Source organism: Macaca mulatta, chromosome 13 (assembly GCF_049350105.2).
Source record: "Macaca mulatta isolate MMU2019108-1 chromosome 13, T2T-MMU8v2.0, whole genome shotgun sequence".
Classification (NCBI taxonomy): Eukaryota; Metazoa; Chordata; class Mammalia; order Primates; family Cercopithecidae; genus Macaca; species Macaca mulatta.
The window spans coordinates 18263312-18288761 of NC_133418.1; the positions used below are offsets into that span (position 1 = coordinate 18263312).

Here is a 25450-nt window from a genome sequence, read left to right on the forward strand (position 1 = left end):
GGGCAGATCTGCCTGCCTGGACAGGAGACCAGGAAAATCCAGCAGCTGTTTCAGCTCCTGGCCTGCAGACTTGGAGGCTGGGCTCTGGCAAAGTGTGGGTCCTGGCAGGGCGGGGGCTCAGGGGACTTACCCAGAGTGATCCTGAGTGCTAGGGCCATGTAAGCAAACTCCAAGTCCTCCTGGGGCTCCTCCAGTGTGGCCAGCAGTGACACCAGCTTGTTGCACAGCTGTAGCTGCAGCTCCACCTTGCGGTTGCCCGTAGTCACTGCCGGGGCAGGGCCCGGTCCTACCACACAGGCAGGTGGGGTCAGGTTTCCCGCAGCACCCACCTTGCCCAGAGCCCTCCTCAGAGCTCAAACACGTGCTTGGAGCTTCCCACACCCCAGCTACCCCTGCACCTCGACACAGCTCTGTGCTCTGGGATAACACACAGTTCAGACATCCAAGTTGGGGGCTGAAGAGTCACCTGAGGCCCATCCAGCTACACCCGATAGCCGCAGACCAGCCTCTCCCACCTGGGCACCGGAGGTCTGACTGGGGGGAGCCAGCACTCCTCTCTGCTCTAAAAACACCACATTGATCTGTGCCCAGGGCTGAGCCACACCGTGAGCTCAGAGGAAGGGAGAAGCCGTCCCACTTCGGGGTGCGTGCAGACCTGGGCCTCCCACTGATATGCTGTGTGTCCTTTGACATGTCCCTGTGCCTCTCTGAGCCTCAGTTTCCTCATATGGAAGATGGGGACAGGACTTCCCACTCATGGTTGCTTGAGGTCATCAGGTACAAGGGTAGAGCCATTGTCACGTCCAGGCCCCGAGAGTTTGTCCCAGGCAGGGGCATGGTCAATATCATTCCCGGTCAGACCACTTGGAAACTCATCATGTGCATGGGTGGCCCTGCCTCCATTTGGGAGGCCTCTACCCTGCCACACCTGTGCCTCAGCCCTCCAGGTGCCCCACTGAGGCCCACCCACATCAGCCCACAGACCAGCTCACCCGGTAGAAGGACATGCCTTCCTCCCGCTCCCAGGCCCCATTGAAGAAGATGTCTCCAGCTGCCTCAAACAGCTCCAGCCCCAGGTTGGGGTCGCCTGTGTGCAGGTCCACATTCTGAGCCACCTGAGAGGAGACAGAAGTTCCCTCAAGACCCACACCTGGCGAGGTGGCTATGCGCATCTTTGCCAGGCTCCTTCCTCTCCCACAGTACAGGTACACTTGAGCATTTTTCAGAACCTGTGCATGAGGGCTGCCCCCACCACTGGCATGAGGACAATGAACTGATGCTCCTGAGTGCTAGGAAGTGACTGAGCAGCTGCAGCCCAGGAGCCCGACACCTGTGAATCCTACCACCAGGGCTAGCCCTAGCCCACTCCCCCTGCACTCAAACCAGTCTCCGTGGCCCCCAGATTGCTGGGAGCCCAGCCCCTGGCTCCTTTCTGCGTTGCCACATCCCTGCCACATCAGCAGTGTTTGTGGGTGGGCCTGGTCCCCTCTTGGCCATAAGCTCTTCATCCCTCTCCTCAGCTCAAGGAGGTATACAGCAGGTGCTCAATAATGAAAGCTTCATCAGTCTCGTGGGCTTCACAATTTGTTCCAGATCACACTGTGTTTGGGAAAGCCTCTGAAAACAGCCACTATGATAGATTCATTTTGTAAGTAGATGTGCCACATGTCGCTTGGAGCAAGTTCTTCTGTGTGTTAATTGAGTGGTCACATTATTTGAGCATGTGCTGTATACCAGCAGGTGCTGTGCACTGTGAGGGGCCGCGCCTCTGCCCTCAGGGAGAAGATGCTGGCCACCGGGGGAGGATGTGAGGGAACCAGTTGGAGGAAGGGAAAAGGCACACAACAGGTGCTCAGCAGTGGCTTAGGAATGAGTGGGTGGATGGATGAATGGATGAGATGTAGACACATGGATGGATGAATGGGTGTGTGGATAGATTAATGCTTGGATGGATGGATGGATGGGTGGGTGGAATGATGTGTGTATGTATGTATGTATGCGTGGATAGACAATGTATGGATGGGTGGAGGGTAGATGATGTATGTACATGTGGATGGATAGATGGTGGATAGACGAATGTATGGATAAAGAAATGGAGAGATAGATGAATGCAGGGATGGATTAATAGGTAGATTGGTGGGTAGATGGATGAATGATGGATGGATGAATGGACGAACAGCTGGATGGATGGGTGAAAGGATGGATGATGGATGGATGGAAGGATGAACAGGTGAATGGATGGATGATGGAAGGATGAATGGACGGATGGATGGATGAACAGATGAATGGATGGATAGACGGGTGAATGGATGGATAAATGGATGGATGAATGAACAGATGGATGGATGATGGATGGATGGATGGATGGAAGCATGAACAGATGAATGGATGGATGATGGAAGGATGGATGGATGGATGGATAGATGGATGAATGATGGATGGATGGAAGGATGAACAGGAGGTGAGTGGATGGATGATGGAAGGATGGATGGATGGATGATGGAAGGATGAATGGATGGATGGATGTACACATGAAAAAGTGAATGGATGGATACACGGGTGAATGGATGGATGATAAAAGGATGGATGAATGGTGGATGGATGAATGGACACTGGGATGGATGATGGATGAATGGTTGGATAAATGGATGGATGGATAAATGGACGGATGGATCGATGTAAGGATGAATAGATGAATGGATGAATGATGGAAGGATGAACAGGAGGTGAGTAGATGGATGAGGGAAGGATGGATGGATGATAGATTGATGGATATATGGACGAATGGATAAATGGATGGATGAATGATGGATGGATGAATGATGGATGGATGGAAGGACAAACAGGTGAATGGATGGATGATGGAAGGATGGATGGATGAAAGGATGGACGGACGAACAGGTGGATGGATGGTTGCTGAATGGATGAACGATAAAAGAATGGATGAATGATGGATGGATGAGTGGATGATGGATGGATGAATGGAAGGATGAACAGGTGAATGGATGGATGATGGATGGGTGGATGGATGGATGGAAGGATGAGCAGGCGAGTGGATAGATGATGGAAGGATGGATGGTGGAAGGATGGATGACGGAAGAATGAACAGGTAAATGGATGGATGAGGGAAGGATGGATGGAAGATGGATGGAGGGATGGATGAACAGGTGAATGGATAGATAATGAAAGGATGGATGGATGGAAGGATGAGCAGGTGAGTAGATAGATGATGAAAGGATGAATGGATGGAAGAATGAAGAGGTGAATGGATGGATGATGGAAGGATGGATGGAGGCATGGATGAACAGGTGAATGGATGAATGAACAGGTGAATGAATGGATGGATGGACAGGTGAATGAATGGATAATAAAAAGATGAATGATGAATGAATAAATGGACAGGTGAATGGATGGATCATGGATGGATGGAAGATGGTTGGATGGATAGAAGGATGAACAGCTGAATGGATGGATAATGGAAGGATGGATGAAAGGATGGATGGATGACGGCCGGGCGCGGTGGCTCAAGCCTGTAATCCCAGCACTTTGGGAGGCCGAGGCGGGCGGATCACAAGGTCAGGAGATCGAGACCACAGTGAAACCCCGTCTCTACTAAAAATACAAAAAAAAAAATTAGCCGGGCGCGGTGGCGGGCGCCTGTAGTCCCAGCTACTCAGGAGGCTGAGGCAGGAGAATGGCGGGAACCCGGGAGGCGGAGCTTGCAGTGAGCCGAGATCGCGCCACTGCACTCCAGCCTGGGCAACAGCGTGAGACTCCGTCTCAAAAAAAAAAAAAAAAAAAAAAAAGAAAGGATGGATGGATGGACAAACAGGTGAATGGATAGATGAACAAGTGAACAGATTAATGAATGATAGATGAACAGTTGGATCGATGACAGAAAGATAGATGGAAGGATGGATGGATGGACGAACAGGTGAATAGCTGGATAAAAAGATGGATAGATGATGGATGGATGCATGATGGATGCGTGGAAAGACGAACATGTGAATGGATGGATGATGGAAGGATGGATGGATGGATGGATGGAAGGACCCACAGGTGTATGGGAAGATGATGGAAGAATGGATGGATGGATAGTTGGTGGATGGATGGAAGGATGAAGAGGTAAACAGATAGATGACGAAAGGATGAATGGATGGATAGACAGGTGAATAGATGGATGATAAAAGGATGGATGAATGATGGATGGATGAAAGGACAGATGGATGGATGATGGATGGATGGAAGGATGAACAGGTAAATAGATGATGGAAGGATGAGTGGATGGGTGGATGGACAGAGAGTGAACAGCACAGGGGCCCTCCTGCATCCCTTGCCACTCACCTGGATGTACAGTTCCACCAGCTCGCTCTGCCGCAGGAGGTAATAGATCTTCCCTGCTTGCAGCCAGGCATGCGCCTCCTTCTCTTCTGGAGGTCAATGAAAATTCCAGACTTCGTTTGGTGTAGTCCAGAGCAGATTTGTAGGCCCTGGAATCACTGGAATCAGACACAGGTGTCAGAACAAGGGCTCTCATCCTCCTGGAACCAGTCTGCCTCCTCCCGTGGGTCTGGTGACAGATGAATCTGGCATGTGGGGACTGGGAACGGCCCTCTTGTGTGTGCAGTGTTCTGCCCTTCCCAGGCTGCTGGGAGGGCCAGGGTGAACACACATGGCATGGAAAAGATGAAGGATATCCTTCTGAGGGAATCGAGCATCATGCTGCCCTGTGGCAGGAGGAGTGTGCTCGTCCATCTCCCCTGCCTCCCAGACATGGCCTGTGTCTTCTCCAGACGCACCAGGAGCCGTTAGTGTTCAGAGGCTATCTAGGCCGATTGTTCTTAAGGTGTGCAGGCATCACAGTCACCCGGAGGACTGTCCTTATAGCTTGCTGGCCCTGCCCCCAGAGCTTCCGCCTCCACAGGCCTGGGGAAGGCCCTAGAACTCCCACTTGTCACAAGCTCCTAGGTGACATGGATGCTGCTCTGCTGGTCCAGGGACTACACTTTGAGAAGCATGGCTCTAGCACACTGGCCCATTTTCCTTCTGTGAACCTGAGGCCAAGACTGGAGCCAGTCTCCCGGGTCCCCATGGAATCTGGCCCCTTCCCTGCTCTCTCAGTAAGTCCAACACTTGAGGGGCTGTGACTGCAGCAATGTCACCAGGCCCTGTGGGTGGGGTGGCCAGGGCCATGGTTACCCCACCAGGTCAGCATGCTCGGGGGAAGCCCAGTGGGCCACATATGGGACGTGAGACCTTGAAACCCTGCCCCAGGGAAGCAGGTGACACAATTGGCTCTGTCTTCTGTGGGAGAGAAGCCACAGGTGGCTACTGTGGTCACATTTAAGGGGACAGATGAAGGCCAGGAGTGAAGACTCGGGGCAGGCAGAGGTCAGATGACAAAGGCCACCATAGTAGGAAGAACAGCCCAGTGTGCATGTACTGTCTCTGCTGGGGTTGAGATGACCTTTGACCCAACAAGGGAGACTCAAGCTGGGACTCACAAGCCAGCAGCAGCCCTGGGACGACCCCAGACCCACCAGCTCAAAGCATCTGATGCCAAGGAACCAAATGATCCAAAGGAAAGGGGCTGAGGAGGCCCTGGGCCAGCTTCCCTGTGCCCCCCTCCCAGCCCCCCCAACCCCCTTGCCCCCCTCCACACCCCCACCACTGCAAAGCCAGCCCTCACCGCTCGGTGCCCAGGGACCGGCAGAACTGACTGGTGGTCTCCAGGAGCTGCCCCCTCCAGCACCTTGTCGGCCACCTTGCGGGCAAGGGAGAGCTGGAACTCGTGGTAGATGACACACTGGGTCTCGCTGGGCATGACGACACTGTAGAAGTAGCACAGCCGCTGGACGGCCCGCAGCTGGCCTGGGCAGAAGACAAAATGGAAGACGTCAGCCTCCCAGCATCGAAGCGAGGCTGGCTGGGTTCGGAGGCCCCTGCTCTGTGCTTGTCTCTTTCACACCTCTGTGAACCTGGGCCCCATAGGCGGGGAGCCTGGGCTCAGACAGGCCATGCACCTGTGCAAGGGCAGGCGCCGAGCACACCGTGACATGGGCACAGCTTGGTGCACATGCTCATGGTACAGGCTGGCCTTCTTTACAACTCCCAGGGCCAAGGTCCTGGCCAGGCTCGGCCCCTGCACCAGGCCATCTATCTCTGCTTCACAAAGCCCCTCTGGCCAGGACCAGGGCCATCTTCAGCCTGAGATGATGAGACCAGGGGCACAAGTAGCCCCTGTCGCAGATGGAACCCTGAGAGAGCAAAGCCAAGCGTCATGTCTGCCACACATGGCATCATGTTGGGGGAATGGGGTTCAAAGCCGGCCCCTGGCATTTCCACACATGCTTCTCTCATGCAACCAGGCTCCAAACCCACAGGCTCGCTGGCCTCTCCCAAAGCCAGGGCGCTGGGAACGGTGGAAAGCTTCTGATTTTCTAGTGTCAGAAACATTCCGAAGATTAACACTGGAAACCAGGTACGCCAAATGGACATCTGTCACACACGCCCCCCAAAAACAGCTGAATACACAGTCCTCTTGAGCGCCCATGGGACATTCCCCATGACAGACCATGTGCCAGGCCACAAAATGAGCCTCGGTGAAGGGAGAAGGACCGAGACCAAAGCAGAGGTGTTCTTCAGCTGTACCAGCACGAAACTGGAAATCGACAGTGAAGGAAACGTGGGAAATTCAAAAATATGTGGAAACTACACACTCCTAAACAACCAGTGACTCAAAGAAGAGACCATCAGGGAAACTGAAAATTAATTTGAAAAGAATACAAACAAATGCACAGCCCTGGCCAGCATGGTGGCTCACGCCTCTCATCCCAGCACTGTGGGAGGCCGAGGCGGGAGGATCGCTTGAGTCCAGGAGTTTGAGATCAGCCTGGGAAACATGGTGAAACTCTGTCTCTATAAAAAAAAATACAAAAATTAGCCGGGTGTGGTGGTGCACATCTGTAATTCCAGCTACTCAGGAGGCTGAGGCATGAGAATGACTTGAACCTGGGTAGAAGTTGCAGTGAGCCAAGATTGCAACCAAGCCTGGGCAATAGAGCAAAACTTTAAAAAGAAAAAAAATAGCACAGTGTATCAAAAACACCAAGATGTAGCTAAGGCAGTGCTGAAAGGGAAATTTATAACTGTAAATGTCTACATTCAAAGAAAGAAGAAAAATCTCAAATCAAAAGCCTAACTTTCCACCTTGAGAAACTAGAAAATGAACTAAACCCAAAGTGAATAAAAGGAAGAAAATAATAAACGTGAGAGTGGAAATTGGAAGTAAAAATACAGAGAATGGAAAAACAAAAGAGATAATCAACAGAACCAAAAGTGGGTTTTTTGAAAATAATAACAAAATTGACAAATCTTTCACCAGACTGACCAAGAAAAGAAAGATGGGGCACAAACGACTAAAATCAGAGACTGAGCACCATGGCTCACGCCTGTCATCCCAGCACTTTGTGAGACCGAGGGGGAAGGATCGCTGAGGCCAGCATTCAAGACCCCCCTGGGAGAACATGATAAGACCCCATCTCTAATAAAAATAAATAAACAATTACAAACCCAAGTTTCTAAAATCAGAAATGAAAGAGGAAACATTATTGCCGACCTGACAGAAATAAAAGGATTCCATAAAAACACTACGAACAATTGTACACCAAGAAACCAGACCATCTAGACACAACAGCCAAACTCTTAGAAGGACACAAACTACCGAAAGTGACTCAAAAATGACCCCAAGGAAGCATGTGGGATGTCAGCCCCGCCCTCGGTCTCCTTGACCGTTCAGCGCAGGGTGGGGAGACAGGGAAGCATGATCCCCGTTCCCTGGCCTGCATTTCCAAGTCTGAATCCCCCAGCACCCAGGGGAGGGCCTCGTAGGAGGAGGTGCCACAGGCTATTGTGCCAGGAGCCACCGGAGGCTGCAGCAGGGGCTGGGGCGCTGGGTTCCTGGAGGGTCTCCTTCCAGTCACAGAATGCCCCTGGGGAAGAAGCCTGGGTCTGAACCCCCCAACCCTCCTTGGGCAGATGTGTGGCACCGGGGCCCCTTCACACGGTCCTTTCCAAAATCTCATCCCTCCTAGGGCCAAGAGTGGGTGCCAGGCCTGTGCTGGGAAATGAGCACATTCAGATTTGGGCACAGCCCCTGGAGCTCTGGTCCAGGCCACAGGAGGCAACTCTGAGTAGTCTCACTATGCCATGACAAAGCGCTGCAAGGCAGAGGGGAGTCAACAGTATCCCTTGTCTCAGCCATTTCCCTGCACTCAACTTCCTCATCTATTCTCTGCGGCCTACATTTCGGACAGCCCTGCCCACCTACTGTCCGTTCACTACTCGGTCTGCACGGACTGTTCGATAGCACTCCATGGCTCCCCAGTGCTCTTGGGGAAAAGGCCAAGCCACAGCCTGAGGCCCCAGAGCCTGCTTAGCTCTCCAGAAGAGCTTCTCACTATCCGGCACCCAGCCCACCTACTCCCAACTCTGCACCTCCCTGCATAAGCCCTGCTCACTCACCCCCACTCACACCCCACTCATCCCCGCTCCCACTCCCGTTCACTCACTCCCACTCACACCCCACTCATCCCCACTCACACTCCCGCTCACTCACCCCCACTCACACCCCACTCATCCCCACTCACACTCCCGCTCACTCACCACCACTCAAACCCCACCCATCCTCGCTGACTCACCCCCACTCTCTCACCCCTGGGCCTTCACACAGGCTACACCACCAGCCCCTCATCCACACCTATTACTTGACTAAATCCTCTCAACCCTCTGGTCCCAGACTAAAGAGGCTTCCCTCATCCGGGGCCAAGTGCTGCCCCGCCATCACGCCACTCACCCTTTTGTGGCTTCTCTGGCCTGAAGCTCACATTCCCACGCTCAGCACCTCCCTCCCGAGGACCCCACAAGCCCCATTTGTGGGTGTGGCCTGGCACACTCAGCACAAGCTGCTTTTGCGTGAACTGCTCTGTGGCTTTGGGCAATCACCCGCCCCGTGTCCTCTGTGAAGTGGGATGACCGGTACACAGGGCTGCCGAGATTCCAAGCAAACACAGGCACAAGAACTGGCGTTCAGGGCCTGGCTCATGGAGGGGCCCCAAGTCCCAGCTCAGCACAACATGCCTTGATCCCAGGGTTATGTCTAGGGATTCCCAGCATGCAGGACTTTCCATGCTCAAGGCAGGATGGTCCCTGGGCAAACCAGGAAGAACTGGCTGCTTCAGTAGGGCACAGAGGGCCTGGCCCTGCATGGGAACGGCCTGTCTCCAGGGCGTTTGCCAACATCTGCTGCTGGCCATGACTCAGCACTTTCGATGGTGGAAAAACCACCACTTGTTTCCGAATCACAAACCCTAGGTGTGCCCTGACCCAAGTGGTCCCAGAAGGCGCACAGGAGGAACTGGGGCACTCACTCTCCACGTGGTCCATCTCCACGGCAACCAGAAGGGCCCACTCGTAGTAGCCCTTGCACTGCTGGGCCGGGCCCTGGTGGGTGAAGAGGTAGCCCAGGAGTATGTGGGTGAAGTCCCGGCCACACTCCCCACGGGGAAGCCTCGAGAACAGACGTACAGCCTCCAGGAGGTAGTGCTGGGCCAGCCTGCTGGCACCCGCGTGCAGGCACAAGGTGCCAAAGTTGGCCAGCAACACTGCCTGGTTCCTCCGCTGGCCCAGGTCCCAAGCCACCCATAGGGCGTGGTAGTAGCCTTCGGCTGCCTGCCTCGTCCGTCCCGTCCTCTTCAGAGCCACGGCCACCAATGTTGGCAATCACACCCTCCTGGTCCTCGCTGACTACCACTGCATCCTGGACAGACTGCAGGATGTTCAGGGCCACCAGGCTCTGCCCATGAAGCACATGCAGCCAGGCCAGGGCCACCAGGGGGTCCACGATGGCACGGACTCCGGCAACAGCACTGGTTTCCACCGACTGTGTCATGAAGGTGATGGCTGGGCCATGGTAGCCATGGTGGCTGTACGGCTGGGCCAGGCTGGCGTGGAGAAGGCCGCGCAGTGCCTGGCCTGTGCCTGGGGTTAGGGAGGCCAGCGCTCGCCTGAGGTAGTGGGAAGTCTGGGTGGGGAGGCTGTGGGGCTGGAGGGCGTTCTGGAGCACCAGGTTCACGTTCCTCAGCGTACCAGCCAGCGAGTCCTGTGTCCTCAATGAGGCCACCTTGACACAGGTCAGCACCAGGTGGGGCAGGCACTCGCGGCTGTAGATGTCAGCCAGGAGTAGGCAGCAGTCTGAGAGCCACGCAGCGTCTGGGGCTCCCGAGTCCCTGTGCAAAAACAACAGCTGCTCTAGGAAGGGCAGGGCCTCCTCAGGCTGCTTGAGGTGCACGTGGTGCCTGGCCAGCAGGAAGCAGGCCCGGGCCTAGGCCTGCTGGCTCTGGCCACCCACCGCCCACTGCAGCACCAGCTGCAGGAGCTCCCCGTCTGCCTCGGTGCTGCAGATGTGGCCGGGCGTCCCCAGAAGCAGGGCCATGGCTTTGGGAACCACCTGTGTACACTTCTCCTGGTTCTGCTTCCAGTAAATGCTGGCCAGGTTGGCGTACACAGCCACCACCAGGAACAGGTCCCCAAAGCTGCCCTCCAGGACCCCCAGTGTTTCCTCCAAGTACACCCGGGCCTGGGACAGCTTGAGCTTCCTGCTGCACAGCCGCCCCAGGAGGAAGCAGAACCTGGCCAGGGCCATGAGGAGGCCACTTTTCTTGGCCGCCCCTGGGGCCTGTGCCAGGCGCCCAGTCAGCTCCTCCTCGTCGCTAAAGCTGCTGAACATGCTGCTCAGCCATGGCAGCGCCACGTTGTACAGGCCACAGAAGCTGGCCTTGAATCCAGAGGTGTTCAGGAACAGCAGCAGTGATCTCAGGGCCTCTGGATCCTCCCAGTTGTCCTCAGCTTCCAAGCAGAAGGAGGGCTCCTCGGGGTCCTGCAAGCTCACGTTGCTGGATGCTACACAGAGACCCCAGGACGCTGGCTCCTGGGGGCAGCCTGGGCAGGTCTTGCATTGTTCCAGAACATTCTTCACCTTCGGCAGGGTCTCCTGTGGCTCCAGGCCCAGGCAAGGTGGAGGTATTTCTGCAAGTCACAAAAACACCTAGACAGATTAGAGTCCAACAGTGAGTCCTTGGTCCACTTGGGGCAGGATCCCCGCATCCCCGTCCTCTGTGTCCCTGGCGCAGCTTGCCATGAGCCCTTGAGAATTATGCGCAATGCAAACCCGGGGTCTGGAGCACGTACAAACTCCGGGGACACACAGAACACACAGGCCCGTGGCCCGACTCTCCTACAAAATCACCCTTCTGTCCTGCTTTGTCGCCACCTCACAGCATGGTTTTAGGAGACTATGTCAGCTCAGTGATCCCTCAGAGATACCTTTCCCTTTAGAAAGAATCAAAGCCTTCTAACTGGACCCATGTATATGCAGCACAACAAGTACAAATGTAACTTTTGTCAGCATATTGGGGCCCCCCGGTGGGGTACAGGAATCCATGAAATCCTCAACAGCCAATCAGAGCTATGGATCAGCTCAAAAGCTGCTATGCAAAATTGGTAAAGCCACCGACGGCACAGGCCAGGGGTGTTGTACCCATGTACCCAGCTCCGTGCAGGGAAACGGACCATCCCTGCAGGAAGGATGGGAAAGCTTCCAGGCCCCTGTGGCCACTTTCACCTTGGATGGTCTGAAAACCTGAAGCCCACAGTTCCTAAAGGGTTAACAAAGGCCAGACTGCTCCAACAGCCCACTGGTGTCTGATGGCTTTGGTGGATTCCTAGCCAAAGCCCCCTCCCAGAGGTGAGCAAACAAGCGCATTTCCTGTTGGAAAACCTGGGATGAAAGGAGGCATTACTGGGAAGGAAAAAACTAGATTTAAACAGACTCTCTGTTTCAAGCTCACATGTAAAAACTATTTTCAATACAAACTGTCTCCTTATTCATCTGTAAAGCTTTGGAATTAAAAAAATAAATAAATATGATTTAGAGGCAAATGTGACTTGACTATACTAGATGAGCTAAGAAACCTCCCCCACCCGGCAGAGGCACACAGCCCCTCCCAGCCACTACCCTGGCCTCCGGGGCAGCTGGAGAGCCACGTGCCTTTGCTCCAGAGACTTTGGCAGAGAGTGGAACCACCCCCTCCCCGAGGCAAACCTACAACAGCCTTCCCTTCCCCACTGGCTTCCCAGACCTCCTCTGGGACCTTGTGCCTGCATCCCAAATGTACTGGGATGGATCCCATTCCCAGGGAACTTCCAAGGGCCCTTGGTGCATCCACATCACCAGGCTGTCCACATGCGGGCCCTGTGTGAGGGGAAGCGACAGAGTCGCACAGGGGAGACGGGAGGGCCTCCCTGAATCAGCCCCTCAGGAAGGAGCAGACCCTTCAGGGACCTCAGTCGAGGCCCCTGCAACCTAAGACTCTGAATTCTGCTCCCCGCTGAGGGCTGTGTGGTCTCCCATCTCTGAGGCAGAGCACAGGGCAAGCTGCAGCTTCTCCAGGTCATGAAAAAGGAACCCACAGCTACGTGTGGGCCCCAGCAGTGGAAAGGATGCCCCACCTCGGTCGGGGACCAGGCGGGGGTCAGCATGTTCAATGGAAGAAGTGTGGGACCCCACAGCCTCCAGTGCCAGAGTAGACGGGAGGTTCAGGCCCACCTCAGGCGACGTCCCCCAAGCCCCCAGCCCGCACCACAGAGGGGTGACTGTCGCATCCAATGCCCACTGTACTCAGCTCTGTCCCCTCCCCCGGCATTACCCCAAGGCCCAACTCATAACCAGAGGAAGCCTGAGCCACTGGCAAAACCCACCTTGTTCCTGTGGCTGTTCGGTCTCAGCTTCCTCTACTGAGTCTGGCAAGGGAGAAAAGAGAAGCAATGAACACCCCCAGCCAGCACCTCTGCTCCCATGTCAGGTTGAGCTGGTGTCGGTGTTGCAGGGTGAGAGCATTGCAGGGTGCAAGGGTTGAAAGTCATATCATCCTCTTCCCTCCTGGATCATGGGAACAACATCACTGGGGGGTGTACACTTTCTGCGATATTGGGAGTAACATCGTCTTCTGTGCCTTGGAATATTAAGGACAATATCATGGGGGGGCGTGTACATCTTCTGCAATATTGGGAATAATATTATCCCCTCTCCCCATGCATACTAGGAAAGATATCAGAGTGGGTGTTCACCTCCTGCGATATGGGGATTAATACCATCTTCTCCCCTTCTGGATATCAGGAAGAGTATCACACGGGGGTGTACGGTGTCTGCGATACTGGGAGTAATATCAACCTCTCAGCCTTGGAATATTAAGAAGAATATCACAGGGTGGATGTACACCCCCTACCATATTGGGAGTAATATCAGCCTCTCCTCTCCGTGGATATTATGAACAATATCCCAGGCTGGATGTACGCCTCCTGCTCTATGGGGAGTCATATCCCTTCCAGGATACTCATAACAATATCACAGGGCGGGTGAACACAGCCTGCGATACTGGAACTATTATCATCCTCTCCCCATCCGGATACTGGAACCATATCACAGAAGAGCTGTACCCTCCCTGCGATATTGGGACTAATATCATGTGCTTCTTCCATGAATATTAGGAGCAATGTCACCGGGTGGCTGTCCATTCATTGCTATGTTGGGAGTCATGTCATACTCTACCCCCTGGATATTAGGATCAGTATCACAGGGTGAGTGTACACCTACTGCGATATTAAAACTAAGATCATGTTCTCTGTCCCTGGATATTAGGAACAACACCACAGGTAGGTGTACACCCCCTGCAGTATTAGGAGCAATAATATGATTAATTAGTAAACATCAATGATCGATTTTAATAATTATCAGGCTGATCTCGAACTCTTGACCTCAGGTGATCTGCCTACCTCAGCCACCCAAAGTGCTGTAATTACAGGCGTGAGCCACCGCGACCAGCCAACACTTCTTGACATCTCTTTTTGGACCTCAAATTTAGCATGCCAAAAACACACTTTTGATTCCCCCTGCTATAACCCACTCCTCCCATAGTCTTCCCGATCCCAATAACAGCATCTCTAGTCTTCCAGTTACTCAGGCCAAAATCCTTGACATCATCCTGAAAACTTCTTTTTCTCTCTCTTGTCATCCAACCCATTTAAACTCTCCTTTCAAAATATATGCCAGACCTAACCACTTCTCACTTTCCTCATCATTTCCAACCAGGTCCAGCCCTCATCATAGCACTTTGAGTTACTGCAAAAGCCTCCCAATCGCCAGGCACAGTGGCTCATGCCTGTAATCCCAAGCACTTTGGTAGGCCAAGGCAGGTGGATCATCAGAGGTCAGGAGCTCAAGACCAGCCTGGCCAACATGGTGAAACCCCTCTACTAAAAATACAAAACATTAACCAAGCATGGTGATGGGTGCCTGTACTCCCAGCTATTCGGGAGGCTGAAGCAGGAGAATCACTTGAACTCAGAAGACAGAGTTTACAGTGAGCCGAGATCGTGCCGTTGCACTCCAGCCTGGGTGACAAGAGCAAAACTCCATCTCAGGAGGTTAAAAAAAAAAAAAAAGCCTCCCAACCCACCTCTCTCCTTCCACCTTTCACCCTGCCCTGCATTCTACCTTCTTCTCTAAAACATTTCAGAAGAGAAAAAAATTATATCCACAGAGAGAGAAAGTACAAATGGGGTGAAATGTTTGGGGAATCTGAGGGAAGAGTATATGGGAATTCTCCGTACTATTTTTGCAACTTTTCCATAAGTCTGGATTATTTCGAATTGAAGAATTAAACAAAGAAAAAAAAAAAAACACTATCTCCCTTTGTGAATCCATCCTGTCTTTCCCCTGGCAACTTAAGGACGCTCTCAACTAACACATCTATTTTTTCATGAACACTAAAAGAAATGTTGCCTAGCTTTGACTTTCTGTGCTTGGCAGTAGAAGTGTGTGTGTGTGTGTGTGTGTGTGTGTGTTTCATATATATGTGTGTGTGCATATATATGTGTGGGTTGTATGTACATATAGAGAGGGAGAAATATATATGTGTGTATATATATAAATATATATTGTATATTTACAACGGTAATGTGTGTATATATATAAATATATGTGTGTGTGTAGATATATATAATACATACCCCATAGCCTGTCCTTAAGCAGTTCTAAACTTAGTCAGAAAAATACATACCTAAGCAGAGAATTTCAATTTAATATGATGAATATTTTGATAGAGGGATGTGTTGCTTTGGAACACGTTGCTAAGACACAAAACCTCCTAGATGGGACAATGAATGAACGAAGTTTTCCACCTATAGGCACCCCCTCTGATATCCCCTCAAACCTTTATAGTTATATGCATTTGCTTCCCCCAGGACCCTCGTTTCATAACGGTTAGTCCTAGAGCCTAGCAAGTTCCTACTACGGCTGGCACACATATGCCATTCAAGAAACAGTGGCGGAGTGAATGACGAGTTAAGAACCACTTGTCAGCCAGTGCTCAGTAATACAACATGCACTGGTATGCAAATTATATTTTTGTTGAAAGCAACAGCAGGATCACAAATTATCTTTCCAGAGAAAGCAAACCTCAAAAGCTTCTTTATCCTACTAAAGCACGTTATAAGAAGTTCCCCTTATATAAAAGAAAACCTCCTCATTCGTTATCAATGGCATGTAAACCTAATAAGCCTCCGCCTCTGATGACATCTCTTCCATCCCCAGGGCTAGATAAAGGAGGTTCCGGAAACCCTGGTAGTTGTGAAGGTGGCTCCCAGCTCTGACAGTCTTGAACCCTGCGGGCGCGGAGGTCACACAGCAGAAGAACAACCGAGGGAAGCATCATCAGGCTTAGAGCATGTTTGAACCAGAGACGGCAAATAGGCTGCAGCCAACTGAAAACACCAGAGATTCATGGTGGCCACCTGAGGGGTTGTGCTCTTAAAAAAATAATAATAAAATAAAAATTAAAAAATTAAAAAAGGAAGAGGTCAAGAATCCATCAGGTCTGACTGAGACGTGTATCAGTGACTAACACCCCGTATGGCAAAAGTACTGTGGTGCGCTTTGGGTACTCACAGCTGCAGCAGTATTCAAAGGCGTGTGTTTCCCTAAGACTAAGCCACGGGAATACCCCCAGCAACACTGCCAGGAGAAACGTCTCCCATGGATTTGGTAGAAACACAGTTGTCTTTAACAAATTAACACTGAATAAATCCTAACTTATTAGAGCCTGTGAGAATGACATTCTCAATGATAACAGTTATCACTGCAATCTCCAAACATCTGCGATCCTGCAGGGAGGAGCTGTGACAGTGCAGGCCAAGTATCCAGAATGCTTCCCAGACTGCCTGTTAAAGAATAAAAGAAATGAAACCCCCTGTAAGAATGTCTTCCCTCACATTTAGCCAGTTGTTCCTTTGTGTGCATCTCTGTGCTAACATGGCCATTCTTCCCAACAGCCTGAAGTCATATGCTAAAATCAATGAGACTCACATGAAGCCAGAAACGTGCAGATGCGAGGAAACCACCACAAAGGAAATGGGCTGGAGAGTGTGGCCAGGAGGATGGTACTTCCTAGGAAGCAATTACTTCATCTCTGCCCATGAAGCAGGCAGCTGTCATTGTCCCCCAGGCCCACGCCAGCCACTCGAAGTAGGTTCTAACCAAACTACCTCCAACAAGCAATGTAAATACACCACACAATCGGCTTCTGAAAGGACACCTTGCAACCAACAAGAAACTGTAAGCACAACTTTGACAAACTGTGCAACTAAAAACCTTGGAAAGGGATAAACACTGCCACATTTTGACTCAAATACTGTTACGTGGTAGCACTGCGATAATTCACTGAAACAAAAGAATGAATGAGGAATACATTTATATAGGAATCAGAGGAAGCATGACTAATCATTTAAAGAAATAGGTCAAGAAACTGCTACGTTCAAATGCTACCGTGAGACACTGTCTGGGCCTTAGGCAAATTCACTTCTCTTGGTCCTGTTTCTAGGTTCATCAAAACCCAGCTTTGGACTAGGGAATCTGTTGCTTCCCAAAGCCTTCCTTCTGTGATTCCAGCCCAGATTTTAGGATTTTAGGACTGCTCTCCCACTTGGTATATGAAAGCACTTTCGATGTAGAACAGCAAGAGTACATTTCTGTGTTGAATGTGGTTTGGGACCTACTCTATGAGGCAGGATATCATCATGTAACTTTAAGCATGATGCCAAGGCACACTCTAGATAAGGATAACACATAAGATGTGGCCATACACCTGTGCGTGCCTGGCAGGGAGATGGAGAAGTCTCATTTAATGAAGCCGGGGTGCCTGTTGCACCTGAACATCCTCAGTCCACATCAGGTTCACAACGTCCTTCTGACATCATACCACAGGTTTCACATACTTTTCCATACTTTCCACCCAAGATTAAAATATGCAGAGCACCGTGATAAAGACGCCTTCATTCCCAGCATGTTGGCTCTCATTCCGTAGAATTACATACTTTCGGTGCAAAATGGTGACCAGGTTGCAGCGGCAAGCAAGACTGGGCTCCGTGGGAACAGCAGGCCCTGCAGGAGCCACCACTCCTGTCTCCACAGTCTGATGCAGCTGCAGAGAAGCTGTGGCTGAGGCCATTCACTTTGTGAGAGAACCGCACAGGAGGGAAAAGGTAGGGAAGGTCGGGAAGAGGGCAATGTCATGCTTCTGAGCCCAAGCCGAGCCATCGCATCCCCTGTGACTTGCAGGTATACACCCAGATGGCCTGAAGTAACTGAAGAATCACAAAAGAAGTGCAAATGCCCTGTCCCGCCTTAACTGATGACATTCTACTACAAAAGAAGTGAAAATGACCGGTCCTTGCCCTAAGCGATTATATTAGCTTGTGAAATTCCTTTTCCTGGCTCATCCTGGCTCAAAAAGCTCCCACACTGAGCACCTTGTGACCCCCACTCCTGCCCACCAGAGAACAACCCCCCTTTAGCTGTAATCTTCCTTTACCTACCCAAAACCTATAAAACGGCCCCACCCTTATCTCCCTTCGCTGACTCTCTTTTTCGGACACAGCCTGCCTGCACCCAGGTGATTAAAAAACTTTATTGTTCACACAAAGCCTGTTTGGTGGTCTCCTCACACGGACGTGCATGACAGACAGCTGCAGAGCCAGGGAAGGACCTGCGATGAGAACAGAAAAGAATGTGTCTCCCTGTACGCACACTCGGATTTTATGACAATGTGCGCAGGGGGCTGAACTGGATGCCTGAGAACATTCCTCCAAGTTCTTTTGCTGATTTTCTAAATATTGGTGTAAAATCTGAACTCAGACAAAATTTTTTAAAATCACTTCAATCAACATTTTTGTCTAGTGCTCAGCATCATGTCTACGTGATCATCTAGAAAAGCAACTTCTCTTCTAAGGCTCACAGCCTCCTATAAAGTCCCAGGGATTTTACCAGGGAATGCACCTCTCATTCACATCAAGAACACACACAACTACCATTAAATAAATGCTTAATTTGCTTATATAATTTTTTAAACACCCAGATTTGAAATACAATAGAGAAGATAACTTTTGATAGCTCTGCTTTCCAACTGCGAACTGCGGGTGAAGAAAATAACCTGCCATGATTTCTAACCAGTCAACAACCTGTCTTCCCTGGTTGCAGTAGGAACAATCTTTCTGAGCTCAGGAGGAAAAAGAACCCAGCTGGTTAGGGGACAGACAATCATCAGTTCTCAGTGGGCTCCCCGAGTCCCAAATCCCCATGTGATACGTGGAAGTAAAAAGCTATCAATGACCAAGCATCTGAACACTTATCCCGCCTCGCCATCTGATTCTCCTGCCATGCAAATTTAAAATTAATAAGCCTGCTGTTAGAGAACAGAGTTGGTGCTGCATCTGTATTCCTAAAATTATGGATAATTACCAGCCCACAATGGCTTCTAATCAGATTTGAGTAGTCCCTTAGACAGGAAGCTAAAGTACCTCAGCCCTAAACTGAGAAGAAAACAGAAACTGGAATGCTCTAGGTTTGATTTTTTACCCTTTGTTCTAAAGTTGCTGTTCCCGAATCTCCTTCTAATGTCTTGTTTATAAAATGTATGAGAAACAGGGAAATTTAAAGACATGATAGAAATGGCCACTTTTTCTAGGTACAAACTTTGTGAACATTATTTTCAGCTGCTGGGCTTTTTCTCCACAAACTGTGAGCCTGGAGTACATTTTCTCCCTCGTGGTTACACATTCAGAGTCAGGGAAGGTGGCTTTAGCAGTAAAGAGGGGAGTGCAGTGAGAAGTGCCCGGACACTGAGAAGGGCAGACAGGGACTCTACCTCGGTGGTCTGCAGCACTCCTGGGCCTTGGCCTTTATTTTTCTATCTGTACAGGGGATCTAAAGGCTCGTGATTCTAGGCCACGACAGCTCTTCATACACACATACGCAAACATCACACGCCTGTGTGAAAAGCTGTGACACTTGGCTGATTTTCTGAAGAAGTTATCTTGTATCGTTTCTACTCAAGTACTCCACCTCCTTGCAGACAAGTATCTGAGGATGATGGGCTATCCCACAGCCATGTGTGTAACCTCTCCTGCTTACGATCCCCGTTCACATAGCGTTTTCCAAAAGCATTTGGTGGGAAGTGACAGAAGAAAGATGAATAAGGTTCTTTCAGCCCATTCATTCATTCATTCATTCATTCAACAAATATTGACTATCTATGTGCCAGGCACTGGTGATATAACAGGGAACATACATTTTTGTAGGTAGAAACAGACAACCAAAAAGTATGTTAAAGAGAGATCAATACTCTAGAGGAAAATACACCAGGAAACAGGAAAGAAGAATACGCCTAGCCACCCTACACTGGGGTGACGCTAGCGTTACAAAATGGAAACAGCGGCCGGGCTCAGTGGCTCACACCTGTACTCTCAGCTCTTTGGGAGACTGAGACAGGCAGATCACCTGAGTTCAGGAGTTCAAGATCAGCCTGACCAACACGGAGAAACCCTGTCTCTACTAAAAACATAAAAATTAGCTGGACGTGGTGGCACACGCCTGTAATCCCAGTTACTCAGGAAGCTGAGGCACAAAAATCACTTAAACCTCGGAGGCAGAGGTTGGAGTGAGCCGAGATCACACCACTGCACTCCGGCCTGGGTGACAGAGCAAGGATCTGTCTCAAAAAAAAATAATAATAAAATAAAAATAAAATGTAAACAGAGAATAAGATACCAAAAAAAAAGAACATGAACGATTAATTGTAACAAAAGCCTTTGTAAGCTGATACTTCCCTTCCTGGATCCTTGTCCCTTACAAATGGAAAAAAAGGGCGGATAGTGGGTAGCATCAAAATGATGTTTTAAGATGGCTTCGGGTTTCAGATGTCTGACAGCCATACTCATGTACTTCAAGGAAAAAGCTCTAGCTCTAGAAGCCATCTGGGCAATGGTTTAATGTCTTTTTTTTTTTTTTCCAGAGAGTTTTAAAATACAGGAAAATGTGTGTGTTTATTTGGCTGCTCTGTGCCCGCACACGTGCAAACTGTGCTAACGGGTTTTTCCATGTTTTGCTGAATTTGCCAGCTTGCCATAAACAGGCTTCCATGTCTTAATTGTCTATAAATAGCACAAACACACAAAAATGCAAGTCAAGACAAACTGTCCCTTCCGTTGCTGCTACCATGATGACAGCGAGCGACAATTGGCCAAATCAATATGCGGAGACTGAAGCTGTCGGGCAGAGAGCACAGGGTCCACGGCTTTTCCCATAGCATTTAAAGAAACAAGCGGAAACGGCTCTCCACACAGGACAGACACGTCCTTTGTTCTTTGAATCAATACTGCCAATGCCCCAAATACTTTCTCCATCACACTATCTATATGGAATTCACGTTCCTTCCAATACCATGAGTAACACCAGTGATAGACTATATTTAGCCATAATGACCCATTAGCATTCATTTTCCTCTAAAATGTTGAAATAACAACATTGAGTGTGGGCTCACGAGGTGCCAGGCTCTGAGTTTGATCTCGTTTAGTTCTCATTGAAATCCTGCAAGATCAGTACCATATTCTCTCATTTTTCATAGATGAGGAAACTAAGGCAGAGAAAGGCTAAGTAAGTTGTCCATGGTCACAGGTATTTAGGAACTGTTCTCCAAACTTTCAAAAGTTAGCTACTGCCACTATTACACATGGGTTTTTGTTTGTTTGTTTTTGGATTTTTGGGAAAAGGTCTTGCTCTGACCAGGCTGGAGTGCAGTGGCATGATGATGGTTCACTGCAGCCTCGACTTCCCGGGCTCAAGTGATTCTCGCACCTCAGCCTCTCCAGTAGCTGGGATTACAGGCATGAGCCACCACACCTGGCTAATTTTTTAATTTTTAGTTTTTGTAGGGATGGGCTTTCACCATGTTGCCCAGACTGGTTCCAAACTCTGGGCTCAAGAGATCCTCCCAGATCAGCCTCCCAAAGTGCTGGGATTACAGGTGTAAGCCACTGGGCACAGCCCTACACATGTGACTTATACAAAGTCAGAGCAGTGACAGGAAGAGAACAGAGACTTCAGCGAGTCTCCTGGCTGTTGTAACACCATATCCCTCCTCCGTACCGTAATGTGTCTACACCCACCAAGCTCCTAGACGTTGAAGGCAGGCCAGCTCAGAGACGAAACAGCAGTCAAGAAAGGGAAGATGCAGACATGCGTCTTGATTTCAGCTCGAGCGTGCCTCTCTGCCCTGCAGCTGCACAGGCAGAAACCAGGGGCCGTGAGTCTCAGGCAGTGTTTGGTTCCTGGCAGGTCATCTTTTGGGAGACCATCCCATACAATTAGTGTTACACTTCTCAAAAAGGAAGTGTGACTTTTATAGAAAAATCGATTCCATTTGGGAGAAAGGCCTAATAAAACCACAAATGCATAGCACATTCATACAACAACAAATTCAATTCATCTGTCACAAACTGAAATCCCAAAGCCCTCTGGGCACACAGCTGCTTTTCTGAGCTGAAATTCAACTCTAGTTGAGAAACAGGTCAACTTTTCTAAAAAGATTTCTTTTTCACATGCCTTCAATAAAAATTCCTTTCCTTCACTTGCCATTTCCCAGATTTAATGGCTCTGTTGGCCTTCCTCTCATTTAGGCCATGAACACTGACTGCATGTCTGCTACGGCCGGGACTCCAAGGGAGGCACCCTAGGGAACACAGATGACCGCCACACAGCGACAACCTCAAGAAAGACACACGGGGAAGGCAAGATGATACAATCGCAGACTTCACACAGAAAAGAACTTGGCATCCATACCCCGTCCCATTTCTAGAAAGCAACGATGCTGAGTCAGGAACATTTACCAAACAGCCTGCAGTGTGGAGGCAGCACGAGGGGGTTCCATGCCGGGAAGAGCACCTTCAGAAGGGAGCATGCAAACAATGTGGAGGCAGGAGACGCCCCCATGGACAAGGGCCAGCCTGGGGGCCTGCAGAAATGCCCATGCATCTGGGAAGAGGGAGAGAGGACAAGATACTTAAATGCTCCAAAATGAATAGAAGCCTCCCAAGAACCTCCCCCGAAATGGGGCAGGGATTTACAAAAGACCAAACCGAGCATGTGCCGTTACCTGAGCATAGCGCCACGGGAGCGAGCTATTCGAGGAAGAAACAGGGTCCCTAGAAGCCTGAGCCTCTACTCCCAGCTCTGCGACTCATTCACCCTATGACCTTGGTGAAGGCTCTTAGCTTCTGTGAGCCACAAGAGAATCACGGGAAAACAGAAGATATGAAAACTGCTCTGCCTTTTTCACAGAACTGCTGAGGGAATAAAATCAGATAACGGATTTTTAAATTCTCTGTGAATTACAAAGCAAAATGCAAACGTATGAAATCATTCTTACCATTCATAACAGCACCATCAAATTAAGAGCAGAGTTAAGACCACAGCATTTTCCAACCCCCGACTCCCGAGAGAAATAGTGAGTCCAGCCAATATATTTGGGCAACCCCAGTATCTAGGCTTTGAGAGCCTCAAACCGCTCATGAACTCTGACAGTATCACTCCAGCCCAGTGCTCATTAAGTTCTCCAAGACAGCCAACTGACATAAAATACTACAGCTTTTCCAGCTGGCCTTGAAGCCCTCCAAGCTCACAGCACAGCTCAACAATGAAGAAGAGGTTTTCTGCCACTAGACTCAAAACCTGGCTTTTGTAGATTCCCATAGAAAGAACATTCAAGGCCAGGTGTGGCGGCGCATGCCTGTAATCCCAGCAATTTGGGAAGCCGAGGCAGGAGGATCACCTGAGGTCAGAAGTTCAAGAATAGCCTGGTCAATATGGCAAAGCCCCATCTGTACTAAAAATATAAAAATTAGCCAGGCATGCTGGTGAGCACCTGTAATCCCAGCTACTCGGGAGGCTGAGGCAGGAAAATCGCTTGAACTCAAGAGGCCGAGGTAGCAGTGAGCTGAGATCACGCCACTGCACTCCAGCCTGGGCGACAAGAACGAAACTCCATCTCAAAGGAAAAAAAAAAAAAAAAAAAGAAAGAAACAGCATTCTTTTTTGCTGATGTTAAATTTCCTGTGCTTAACACAGAGAAATCACACAACACTGACATCCTGAAAAACATATCATAAAAAGCATTTAGTGACTGAAAACACATTCAATATAACCTGTAACAGTGAGTTCCCCTCCTCTTTCCAGCCTGCTCCACTAACGCTGTCACCCTTAACAATGCTTCTACTACCACAGAGGAAAATTAATAGAACCGCTTACCCCTCTCAGCGGACAGCTAAACCACTGTTTCTCCCTGGGCTCACTAAAGATGACCTTTACCCAAAACCAGGCTGCAACAACCCTGTAGATGTTGACTAACAATTTCAAAATTCCCATATTCTTTGTCCACTCCTAAGGAAGATGAACTGAAGCCAGGTGTCTCCAAGTCAAAACTAACAGAGGCCTTCAACTTCAGATGGCCCATTCCCTTCTTTGACAACCGGGGGACCTAAAGCTGAGCTTATGGGAGAAAACAGCCTGTTTAGTAACAAAGCGAAAACCAAACCCTAGTCACCCAACCTCTGGTCCGGAACTCCTGCAACAACCCAGCGCCCATACAGGATGAGTCTCCCTAACCAGAAACTCCGAAATCCACAACTTCTGAGTGCCGACGTGACGCTCAACGAAATGTTCATTGGAAGAGCTCAGACTCTGGATTTTTGAATTCAGGATGCTCAACCAGCAAGTATAATACAAATATTCAAAAATCCAAAAATGCAAAAAAAATCTGAGACACTTCTGGTTCCAAACAGTTTGGATGAGGGATTTTCAACCTGCATTTTTTTTTTTTCCTCTAGTGAAGGAAATAAAAAACGAGGCCTGAGCAAAGTCATTCAATCCATACTAAAGTCATTCAATAGTTTAATTAGTACCCATTTAAAGTTAAGTGCTACCCGCAGATATTTAAAAGGATGAATACATACATGCCTATAATCCCAGAACTTTGGAAGGCCGAGGTGGGAGGATCACCTGATGTCAGGAGTCCAAGACCAGCCCAGCCAGCACGGTGAAACTCCATCTCTACTATAAATGCAAAAATTAGCCGGGCGTGGTGGTGCACACCTGTTATCCCAGCTACTCGGGAGGCTGAGGCACGAGAATCGCTTGAACCTCGGGGGAGCACATTGCAGTGAGCCGAGATCACACCACTGTACTCCAGCCTGGACCACAGAGCAAGACTCTGTCTCAAAAAAAAAAAAAAAAAGAAAAAGAAAAAAGAAAATTTAAATTGTGTTTTCACATGGAGCCCCTGTTCCCAGAACACAAGCCCTGCTCTATGCTCCAAGGGCACACAGGGTGCCCCTTTATCTTAATGCTCACCATATTCCATGGCAGCCATTGGCACGTGTCTGTCCATCGCATTAGACTTCCTGTGCATGAGGCAGGGATCATATATTATTACCTTTCTGTCCCCAATGTCTGGCCTAGAAGACATTCAGTAAATGATTCCTGAACTAAGTCAGTTACTAAGATATGTTAAACTTGCATTAACAAAATTGATTGAATAAGTTTGCCAATGCAGCGTTCATACCACACAGCTTAAATCTCAACCTGTGGATTTATCTTGTGTTCTGCTAGATTATCACCTATTAACATTCAGGAAGCACCTAGTATATGCTAGGCATTACTAATTGCTAGGGACCTAGCAGTGACAAAACAACATTCCTTGTTCAAAGAGAAGTTCTAGTATAAAGAGGAATAGAAGGAACAGGCTAGATTGAAGAGAGAGCTAAGAAAAGGACAGGCTGCCATGGGAAGCACCTGCTCTTGTCTGGATGGTACACAGTTAACAAAGTCTGAGTGCTTCATATAGCATAAGATCATCTCCTCCAAAGAGGTTAATGAAGCTTTGATTCCCCAGTACCAGAAGTCATCATAAAGGTGTGCACAGCCGCATGCTTAGTGTAGGAAGTGAAA

General features: G+C 49.7%; 1 pseudogene; it reads right to left on the minus strand.

The window, feature by feature from the left end:
* LOC144329426 (SH3 domain and tetratricopeptide repeat-containing protein 1-like) lies at positions 1 to 24890 on the minus strand (annotated as a pseudogene).
* Between the last annotated feature and the right edge of the window lie 560 nt (positions 24891 to 25450).